This window comes from Haliaeetus leucocephalus, unplaced genomic scaffold (genome assembly GCF_000737465.1).
Source record: "Haliaeetus leucocephalus isolate CR32 unplaced genomic scaffold, Haliaeetus_leucocephalus-4.0 Scaffold373, whole genome shotgun sequence".
NCBI classification, from domain to species: Eukaryota; Metazoa; Chordata; class Aves; order Accipitriformes; family Accipitridae; genus Haliaeetus; species Haliaeetus leucocephalus.
Genome location: NW_010972809.1, coordinates 6623091 through 6634703, shown reverse-complemented (window position 1 = coordinate 6634703; position 11613 = coordinate 6623091).

The following is an 11613-nucleotide window of genomic DNA, read 5'->3' as shown; positions in this document are numbered from 1 at the left end:
GGATTCTTCCTGCTGACTGACAAGGCTATGGTGTGTGCATCTGCGATAGCAGTTGTGGCTCATGAAGGTGTGTGCACCGGGGGGGGTTGTGCCTGAACTGTTGCCTTCCTCCAGCAACAGGTTGTGCATTAGGCAGACCTCAGCATTTTTGGTGAAGCGGGCTAAGCATAAGTGAATCTCTAAGAAGCTGTGTGTGCTTTAACTTCATGTAGCTCAGCAGTGGATGACTCCACCAGAAAACTGGTCCATGGCTTATCAGTGTGAGTTGGGGGTTGTCAGGCACCAGAGACAACCTTCTTTTCATTGGCACTGGGTGCTCTGAAGACAAGGATAAATGCTAGTTCTTGGCAAAGAGCCTGGAAGCCCCAGAGCCACAGTGCATGTCCCGCTGGGGAGCGTTTACCTCCTTTACCTGAGGAGACACTTCAGAGAAAGGAGGCTGCTATCACCTGTGCTTGAGGGAAGAGGAAATGTCCCAGCCCACATCACCTTATCTTCCCTCCAGGCCGTGCACCACAGCCTGATCAGGTCTGCCTAGCTCTAGCCACCCTGCAGCATGAAGGTGGTCCTCAATCAGTCATTTGGGATTGGAGCCTTGCTCGCAGTGATGTGCAGCAGGATGTCTGTGCAGGCTGTGCAAAGCATGAGCTATCTACCTCAGGTGTTTTCTCTAGGGCATGTTTACATAGGCAGGGTGTTTGCAGAGCACCTGAGGTGGAGCATGCCAGAAAAGCTCATGTTGTGCAAGTGCAGATGGCCTGGGGATAGCTGTTGCAGCTGGCTACGCGCTTGTTGGGTGGGCTGTGAGCGCAGTTCACGTGTCCTGGCCATCGCAGGCTTCAGATGTGTAGAAGAGAGGCAGTCCACAGGAACAGGGTGGACCGGGAGCTCTTTGGGCCAGGACCATGAGATGAGCCATCTTACTGGTGGTCCCTGAAGCAAGAGAATGGCTGTTAAGAAGTGTTAGACATAACTACAGAAAGGCACCGGTCTGATAGGGGGTGGGGAGGATGGGGGTGGGATGGCATGACTTTGTATCCTGTGCTAAAGAAAAAGCTGCAAAGTTCAAAGTAGCACAGATGCTCAGTTATGCTCTGTTGATATCAATGTTTGATGAGATAGGGGGGTTTTTCCCCCCAGAGATTAGGATCTGACAAGGCCCACTCACTTGGCCATATCAGCATGTTTACGGTGCGCTCTGCTGCTGGCATCTGTGCAGACAGGGAAGCATTGCCAGGGCAGGAATGCCAGTACCTTGTATAAGAAGAACTGGGACACAAACAGCCTAAGATAATGCTTCCCCTTTGTCTTCCACTCTTCTCCTCCCTCCCTCCCCTCCCCAAGATTGCACTTACTGGTAGGGCTCTGGGGTCTCTTGTGGGCTATTGCAAGTGTCTCCGTTGTGGAGCTCACCTGATGGCACTCAGCCCTGGAAGGTGGCTCTGGGGTAACTGGTGGGCTGTGGTTCCTGGAGATGACCCTGAGAGGTTACCGCAGTGGTGAGGCTGAATTGTGGGGGTGTGATCCCTACCCTTAAGACTGAGAATTCCCTTCTCCCTTCCCTTGACTGCAAACTTGTTCCTCCTCTGCTCCACTGCTCACTGGGTGTTCCAGTGTCAAAGTGGAGCATCCAGATTATTCCTATTTCCCCCCCCCTCTTTTGAATGAGAACATCTGTACTGAGGTCATGGCATAAACTCGATTGCTTTGTCACTGTGGCTTTGAGAATGTTTCTGCAATCAAGGCTTTTTATATTGTCTGACATGTTTTTCAAAGCACAAATGTTTTGTTATATGTCTTCTCTGAAAATGGATTGGAGTACAATTCGGTCAGGCAATCAGTATGAATTTTTACAGCTGCAAAAGCATAGTTAACTGTCAACTGCTTTAATACTCCTTTCTGACTAAACTAGAAACGCTAAGCTTCTAAAATACCAGTTGTGAAATCAAAGCCCCTATAGGTAAAATTTTCAATTGGAAAATGATGTTACATTCTAATTTAAGGAACATATAGGTTTCAAGCTGAAGACAAAACGGGTTTGACCAAATCTTAAAACGTAATGTGCTGCCTGCAGCTCCGGTCTCTGCATCACCGAGTTGGCACAGGGAAGAGCGTGGCTGAGGGGCTGGAGGGAGAGACTGAAAGGGGTGAGTGAGACTCCTCCATTTGGAGAGGAGAAAGCAAAGCAGTGAGATGAGAGAGGTCTAAGAAATGATGAAAACGGTGGAGAAAGTGAATGCAGAAGCGCTCTTCATCAAACCCTGTGAATAGCGGAGCTAAGGGGAACTAGCTTAAACTAGTGGAGGATTGGTTTAAAACAGGCAGGAGAAGGCACTTTACACAGAGGGCAGGCTGTTGGTGTGTTGCAGCAGAGTGCTGCTTGTGGTGTTTGCACCAGGGCAGGTAAGCACAGGCTGAAAATTAGCCGTCTAATCTGAGATGCTGGGTTTTTTATTTTTTATTTTGTTACTATTACTGTTTTTTAGAACAGGCTAAGCCTATGAAAGACATCAAATTCTCAGGCACAGGTCACTTGCTTGGCAAAATGCACTTCTGGGAATTTGCAGCCAAAAGATTTAGTGACACTTGAATGCTTAAGTATGTAGAGTGGGAATATTTACAACTCTGCTATCAAAGATAAAAATGTACAAACGCAACTAATCCTATCTTCCAGGGCATCCCCAAGTAGTCCCATCTTCCCAGTCATTCACTGGGACTCAGTGGGAGAGGTACAGGGGGGAGGACTGGGAGGGAGATATTCCTAGCTAAGATATGCTAAGTTCTAAAAAAGTTCATCAGTGAGGTGTTGGAGTTTTGGGGGGGTTCACTCCTCCCCCCATCTCCCTGAAGTCCTACAGTGCCATATGGCTGGTTTGCACTCTGAGCGGTTGGCATCAGGCTTCGTCTCGGTTCCGAGATCTGTGCTAGGCTGGTATTAATTTGTTGCTTCTCCCACACTATATATTTTACTGTATGTAGCGAGAGAAGCATTGGAAGGTGGAGTTTTGTGGATTTGGTTTCCCTGTGATGAAGCCAGTAAAGCTAGCTTTGCATGTAAGGATATGTCTCCTTAGAGGGTTTTCATTTCCGTGCTGAAATATTTTGATTAAACAGTGCAAAACTAACCGTGGCAGGCTGCATGCTTGCTTTTGGCATGTGTGCTCAGGCAAGAGTCACACCTGTGCTCCTTTGAGATATAAAAGAAGTGAGGCCAACATTTTCTGAGGACTGATGTGTCCTGCAGTTTTTGGTCACAGCTGGTGGAGAAGCTAATGATAAAGGGGTGCAAAGGTGAGAGATGGATTCCAGAATACCGGATTGCTTATTTGGTTGTCCAGCTGAAACTTTACCTGCTGTTTTGTACAATGCAAGATATTTTTGTACCTGCAAAATTGCACAGCCAGTTTGAATATGATACTGTAAATACGATGCAGAGATGCAGAACATGGCAGGTGCTTTGTCTCTGTGTGCCCTTCGCCCTGGGCTTCTCCCCTGGGGTGCACTTGCAGAATGATAGGGAACCACTGGGATGGGAAAGTGTGTGTGGGTCTCTTGTCTGGTTATGGGGACCTGCCTGTCCTCATCTCTCCCTGCTGAGGAAACAAAAGGATTTGGACACTCAGTGAGTGAAGAAGGACCTAAAGAAACTGTTTCGTCACTCTCAGTGAACTTTAAAAATAGTCCATGATAAACAGCTTTACAGGTTGCTTAAATGCAAGAAGCTAACTGAGAATTTACTTTGAACTTTCTAGGGCATTGCTGTAAAAATAAATACATAACTATAACTCATTGTTTTTCCAGTTGTAATTTTGGTCCTTCTAAAATGCTACTAGACTTTCAAAGCAAAAACGCTGACCCTCTGTCTTAGCATCTTGTTACTTTCCTGGTCTTGACACAATCTTATGTTCCTTGTGCTAATTTTCATAACCTCTAGAGGGAGAAGTAAGTTCTTGCTCAGACTATGTTGGAAAGCGTTAAGGCTCCCTTAATAAATCAAAGATGCTAATCATGTTTCAATTCTCTACATAACTTTCTATAAATTTCAATGGATGTGTACGTGGCACCTAGATTTTTTTTTTTTCTTCTCCTGAGTTTGTAGTTCTTGGGCAAAGTTTTATACTTTTAGAGGTGATAGCAGCATAATTTGTTCTGGGCCAGGCAGGGGCTGCAGCTATGGTATTAGTGCTGGGTTTAGGATGAGGTTCTAGATGGCACATGGCAAACACCAAGGAGACTTTATTTCCCCCCATACGTATGAAGACTTACGGTGAGAATCTAAAAAATGGCAAGGATGCTGTTGCGCAACTCTCCAAATTCATGGGCATAAACGCCAATCTTTTGTGTAATGCCATAGTTAGCAATTGTTTTGCCACAATCACTAGCCTAAACACAGTTTGCATCGTTGACAGCTGCTCCCCCCACCCCCAGTTGTTTATTTTCAAAGGCTCGACATAAGAACAAACTTGGCCCTTCTTCCTGACATGCAACAACCTGCCTCCAACCTCTGCAGCCTGTGTGGAACTGTAAGCTCTCCTAAGCAACAACGTGAATGCTAGACCTAGCCTACAGCACTAGATTTAAGACTCTGTCTCTAATCTAGCCCGGAGATTCATGTCTGCTTTGGAGTTTGCAAAGGCCATGGGGCTGGGATTGTTGGGCAGGACTTGCAGTTGGCAGGTATTGCTTGGGGTTTTTTTGTGTGTCCTTTCTCCCCGCCTTTATTCCCCCCCCCTTTATTCCCCTTTCCCTTTTCACAGCAGGCTATACTGGGTTGCTGCAGAGGAGGATGAAAGATGGGCAGTGACCCTCCTCCTGGCATTAGCCCGGGGCGAAGGGCTGGCATGAAGGGCCAGTGATGGGGGTATGAGGACAGAAAGCTTGGTTCTGAGGACAGAAATGCTGGATCCAGAGCATTTACTTGGCATTCCTGCTCTTCATTCCTTTACCTAATCCGAGCCCTAACCCTCGAAGCCTAGCATGAACCCCGCTCCCAGACTCAGCCAGGGCTGGTTCTCTGTAGCTGGCTGCAGCCCTGCCACTAACTCATCGGGGCAGATCCAGCTTTTCAGAGCCTCCAGCCCTGAGCACTAACCCCAGTTCCAACTCTAGCCTTACCCTGAAACAGGAAAGTCCTGTATTCCCCAGGCATCATCCTGGGCTGTATGATCAGCAGCACCTGTCATCCCAATCCTCTGGCACCTAAATGAGCAAGAAACAAAGCTGGTTCTTCAGCCCCTTCACTCCCTAGTCTAAACCTATGATCAGGTACAGCCAGCAGCTTGCCAAGCTGGTACTGTCCAGAGTCAGCCTAGTTTTGTGGTACTTGCAGGATCCAGAAATGAAATTACCTGTTCATCCCCCTCTATCCTTAGCCCTGCTGTGCGTTGCCTGAAAGATGGATGGGACTCAGGATGGGCAGCTCTGCAAAGTCTGAGTGAACGTTTGTACCATCAAAAATGATGCTGAATTCTGAGCAAGGAGATGTTGCAGGTCCATTACCAACACTTTGGTTAGGGATCTGGACAGCAAGTCTGAAAAGGTGTAATTTCTTTCTGGCTTCTTTGCTGTGCAGATTAGTATTTGTAAGGTATATAAGTTGAAGTCATCATATCGGTAATGTTGCTGTTAGCCTATAAATAGTCAAAGCAGGTTGGAGACAAGGTTTGGAGAGGTGGGGCTGGGTGAGCAGCCTTCTCACCAGATATAGTAAGGATTGAGTGTTGAGGTGGGGTCAGGTGCGTAGAGTTGTTTGGGGTAAGGTTTGCTCTGAGGTGGTAAGAGGACCAGTTTTGGTCTGCATACAAGGGTTTGCGTTTGGGATGCACGGAGCCCGGAGACCTGTGAGTCGGCAGGACTAGATGATGGCTGATGCTGACTAGAAATGGGGAGTGGAGGGTTTGCTGGTTGTTGCTGTTTAAAAGAAAGATTCTAGTTTGTTTGCTTGAGATAAGGTGTTGCTTTTCATGCTTTTATACTTCTGGTTAGGACAAGCAGTTCCTCAAGTTTCTTTTCTCTGTCCTCATCAGGTTTCTCATTCTGCAGTCCTCAACAGGCATGAACTTGTGGAGCGTAAGTGTGCATGTGTTGCAGAGCGTTGCGTCTCTTTGGGCTACAAACAGGCCTTTCTGTGGACTCGAGAGCTACCACTATGCATGGTAGACCTCAGGTCTGACAAATATTTGGGCCCTCGAGGAAACATAAGGAGGTAATGCCACACTGCGTGAAACACGCTGTTTATACGACTTGCTTTGCTCTAATAGTAGCGAATGTGGGAAACGGTTGTTCTTTGGAGGTGATGATAGCTCAAGTGATGGAGCAACGGTCTGGATAGACACAGCTAGATGGGAAAGAGCAGTTGAGGAAGAGGAGAAGGGGTTGTCGCTTTGTGGTTCTCCAACCCCTTTTGCACCATTGCTCCTTCTAGATGCTGACACCGATCTATCCGCCGCGCTCTGACCGCTTGCTAGTTCCCCTCCCTTGTTGGTCCAGCCTGACCTCAGCTCCTCACCTTCACCATAGACTACACACCAGCTACACATGGGGCAAAACAAAGAAACAGGAGGGAGAGCTGGCGACTCTTTTCAGGGCAGTTTTGGCTTGTCTGAAAAGCCACTCCCTGCAGGGGTATGTGGCTGAGGTGGCAGATTTGCAGTGACTTGCCTCCCTGACATCAGGAGCATCAGTGCAGCACAGGGTGCGAGTCATTGTTGGGGATGGGTAGGGACCAGACCAAGGGCTCAGCCCTGCTAAAGGCTCAACTCCCGGTGCAACTGATGGCAGTTGAGCTTTAAGGCTGGCTTAAAACTGGTCTGAAGAGGTTGCAGCTGTGTAGGGGAGACAGGCGCACCGTTTCTTCAATGTGTCGCATTTTGGGTGTTCTGGCACATTAGGATTGGTGCAGCAGGAGAAAGTAAGTGGTTCCTTCAGAGTTGTTTTTAAAGGATTTAAAAGAACAGTTCAGAAGAGTCAGTTACATGTGTTTTTTCTTTTTCCTGAGCTTCTGATGATTACTGCTTATAGCACTGAAAAATACTGCAAAAGAAGAAAATACCATATTTTTAATGGCCTTTTTCAGTCATTCAAAGTGCTTGCATTAAGATGTACTTCAACATTATACACATGATAGATAGTGGAAAGAAAAGCCAGTCCTGATCTTTCCTCAGAGTTGAACAAGCTCCAGCCTACAATGGAAGTGTTTGTTTAAAAAAAAAAACAACACAAAACCAACAAAAACAACCAAACAAACTCAAAATTTGTTATTGCTTAAAGGAGTTGCAAAACAATTTTAACTTACCTTCAGCGTTTGCTTTCCAAGTACTTAAACAAATATAAAACTTTCCCAAGATACTGGCAAGTCCCTGTCAAACATGTTTTATGGACTATTTCCCCTCCCACGGATGAACCAGGAACTCTCTCTTGTCTTTTTTCATTTGGGGAAACCAGTAGCGATGCCCACAGACGCTACTGCTAAATGATTTCCACTTAAATAGAAATGAGATGTCAGCTTTCTGTGACCAGCCAGGCCCTTTTCTGGGGAGTCCATCAATTACACTAAGTACCCTGTGGCTGCCTATGGGTTGTACTGTGCTGAATTAAAGGATTACCATTTGTATGGGATTAACAATACCTGTGCTGTTTGCATTGCCCTGTGTATAGCTTTGAAAGATGTTTAATGAGTACTTTTTCTTGACAGCTGGTGAGGCTGGGTGGTGCGATGTTCTCTTGCTTTGTACTGACTGGGATGCTGAAAGTGTTAGAAATGGGAGCTGAGAGTAATGAAATTAGTTTGGTGGCAAGGCTTAAATGAAAATGAAGTGCATTTTAATCAAGTCTTGAAAGCGCCTGTTGTTGGTAGTGCAGCCAGGAGAAACTATGAGTTTTTTACCGAAAGGAAAGGGAACAAGTCAGGGAGAAAAATAAGGTGACGCAACCGAAATCCTTCAACACAAGGCGTGGATTGCAGAGAGCCGTCAGTGTGTGCTATGCTGTCAGCCGTGTGTGCCTTTAGGGTGTCAGTGCACAGTAAGAGCACCTTCAGACTTGAGCCAGCTCTTTGCTGATGCTTTTTGCTATCTCATAGTTACGTTAGCCAGGACGGTGAGGAGATGTAAGCTCCCAGACCAGCACAGCGGCTCTTGCAGAAGCCACCAGTGGGTGATCTCTTCTGGGAGTTTGCTTTGGACGCAAGGGGCAGTACAGGCAAAAGATGCAAAGATTTGTGTGGGAAGGACTTTAACAGCAGGCATGTCAAAACTGTAGCTTGTTAAGAGCTGTTTTACTCCCAGGGTAGCTGTAGCCTCGCATCGCTGAGTGGCTCCCAGGCTATCGCGTCTGGCAGCGTTCATAAGGCTGCACAAGACAAGGGGGTTGAACGGCTTGTGCTCTGGATGAGGCTGTGCTGCCCAGACATCTCGCGTTCAGACAATTTTTGGCAGTTTGGTCAGGGGCCGCGGTGCTATACAGGCGTGTCTAAAAGAAAAAAGCTGCAGAGCTCTTCCAGCCTTTGTCAATGGCAAGACCCAAAAGCTGAGTGAAGCAAATGGCTCGACGGGCATGGGTGTAGGAGCAGCTACGTGGTTCAGGGCTACGAGCGAGTTTTGGTACAGAGTACTTACAGGCCCGGTTTGGTAGCTGTCAGCGTTTGTGGGAGAGGTGAATTTAAAGAAGTTGGAAGGAGGATGGATTTTTTGAGTGACACCTGGAATTCCTCTCATTTGTAAGAGGAGGCTGGGCAGCTTTTGCGGGCAGGAGATGGACAGCAGGCGAGGTAGTGCTTCCTCTGCTATTTCAAAATGAGGATTCTTCCACATCCCTCTCGCAAGTTACAGTGAAACCCTTCCAAATGCTACAGGCCAAATTTTGTTCTCAGTTACACCCATGCAACCTTACTGAAGTCAGCAATTGTCTGTTTTGCAACCATCGCCTGATGCAATAACTTGAGGGCTACATATCTTAAAGGTTTAAGATGTGCTTGCATTCCCAGCACTGTGACAGTGAATAATGCCAGACATGAAATTGCTTTTGCCTGAGTAATTGCTGAAGAATAACTGAGGTCAGTGGCGTTGCACAGTTGTAACTAACTGCATGGGGCCGGGAACACTCATGCGGTAAGTTCATCAGGACCCAGGAGAGACGGGCCCGTCTATCTCTTCAGCCGGAATGCCACTTTCCCACATCAGACACTCCCTGCAGTAATTATACCCTTTTTAGACTCACCCTTTAGCAATTACTCGCCTAAGCCCTGCCTCAAACTGACATCATTGGAAAGTCCAATAAAAATACGGCAAGCTTTCAAACCATCCCAGGAAAGCAGAGTACTGTATTATTAGTAGTAGTATTTCAATGCAGATATTTGCTGGTGATTTTCTTAACCTTATCTCGTAACAGGAGGAGTTTGAGTTCCCTCCCAGCAAATGGCCTCCAGGATCAGCAAAGTCCTTGTCTTGTCTTCAGTGATGTACTGGCCTCAAAGGGATTCGTGTTGGTTCCTTTCTTTTTCTCCTTTTTAACTCTTCTTTGCCGTATTGAATGCTTTCTTCTGGAAGACCTTGATCTTAAGCTTCTCAGACCTCAAAATATCAGCCATTGCTAAGTCAGCAGCTGTCCTGGTGGTTGTTTTTCAAAGTACTTCTGTGTTCCTCTTTCTTTCCTTTTATAAATTTTGTTTTCAAGTTGACCACCTCTTTAAAAGCATAAAGGTGTATTCAGAACTTGCATATGCTCTGGGAAAAAGGAAAGCAATGGCAGCTTGCTTTACTTTTTAAATGCCTTTTTTTTTTTTTTTTGGTAATAAAACTTCAAATGACTCCATGAATTGGACCTTCTATAAAGACACAGGAAGTTATCACTATTTTTGTTATAGGTGAAGCTGAAAAGTTGAACCTGAATCAGAGCAAATAGTTGAGGGTTTTGGCTTTTTTTTTTTCCATTATGATCCTGTCTGAACTGGCATACAGCTCATCCTATGATATCAGAGTTTTTTGGGTTTGGGGTTTTGGTTTTTTAATTCTTGGTTTGCATGGGAACAGTACTCCAGAAAAGAACTTTCCAAACAAATAATAAGAAAGGAAATTACGCACAGAAAAAGTCAAGGAAGGTAATTGGAAAATTTTGCAGGGAATGATTCCTGTTCTGTAACACCTGATGATGGAAGCATGAGGGTTTGCAATTGTAAACAGAATTTCTTTCCACCCTGCTTGGCAATCGTATTCATTTTCTGGGTGTAACCCTTTCATGTACGCAGCTGCACTCCCCATTCCCATAGCTAGGCATGCCGGGTAAACCTTTTGATCTTGCCTTCTAGCCTTTGCTTGCTTGCATTGTGTTTATTACAACTTTTTCAACTCCTCCGGACCAGGGTGTGATGGATGATCCTGGAGGAGCTGCCCTCTAGATCTCTGTGATTATACTGAGTTGATGGTTTCTCCCTGACAGGTGCAGGCAAGTCGATTTAAAAACAAAACAAAACAAAAAATCTTTTTAGTAAAGCGAAACCTACTTGGTGTCAACTCCTTCCTCTGCTGTCGTGCTCAGGTCGGGAGAGCGGAGGCTTTACTTGGCTTCCATTTCTGCCTCTGGCGCAATCATCTCTTTGAATCGCAAATGCCTCGCCTCACCCTGGCTCTTGTCATTTGGTACCAGCAACGGCTGTTCCTCCAGAAGCTGGATGCTCCAGCCCCTGGGAGAGCACTCCAGCTCTTGGCAACATGCTTCTGCTGTTTCCTTTCTTCTCTGCAGGTTGGTTTGGTTTGGTCTTCTGTGGTACTGACCCATCAGCCATGGAAGTGAAGGGGCTTCTCCCACAGTTTGCAGGAGGCTCTGGGGAGGTGTTAGACTGAATCCTATACTCGTTGCACACTGAAAGCCCCTCTTAACATAAATCTCCATACTGTGCCCTGGCAGATGCCACAGACCATTCAGAAAGGTACTGCTGGTCTTTCCAGCAGCTCCCCTGCCCCTGAACTATGGTGGGATTTGCAAGTGTTCGGTGTGTTTGCAAAACACCGTAAGTAAAAACAACTGTCTGTTTTGTTTTGTTTTTTCCCCTCTGATTTAAATAGTTTAAAAACTAGTTACAGACTTCAGGCTCCTTGCAAATCACTACTGTGTCTTCTTGCTGGTTTGGAGGTTGTAGCATGACTGTGATCAGCCAGAGCAGACACTCTTGAAAGATGTGAAATGCCATTCTCCATTCCCTGCAGTTTGATATTAAAGAAACCTTTTAACTTTTGAAGTGCTGCACACATGCTCTTATCAGGTTTGGGGAAGTATAAGAGTAGTGGTGCACAGGGTACTTTGATATTGGGGAAAGCCAAGCACATTTCCCATTTGCACTGTGCAGGTGTATTGGCAAAACTTTGGTTGTCTGTTGTAAGATAACATGAAGCCATTATCTGCATATGTGATTTGTGAAGCAATATCAAAAAGCACACTTTAAAAAAAATATTATCTTGAATGTTTATGCAATTTGGAACGTGGTGCTTTCTGTATTTTTGGGTGTGCATGCATCACTTCAAGTTGATCTTTCCAAAAAATATATTGTGGATTTTTCTTTTTTATAATGGAGGAGAAAACAAATCATGTCCCCAGTCCACCATTTGATGCCTTGAGGAG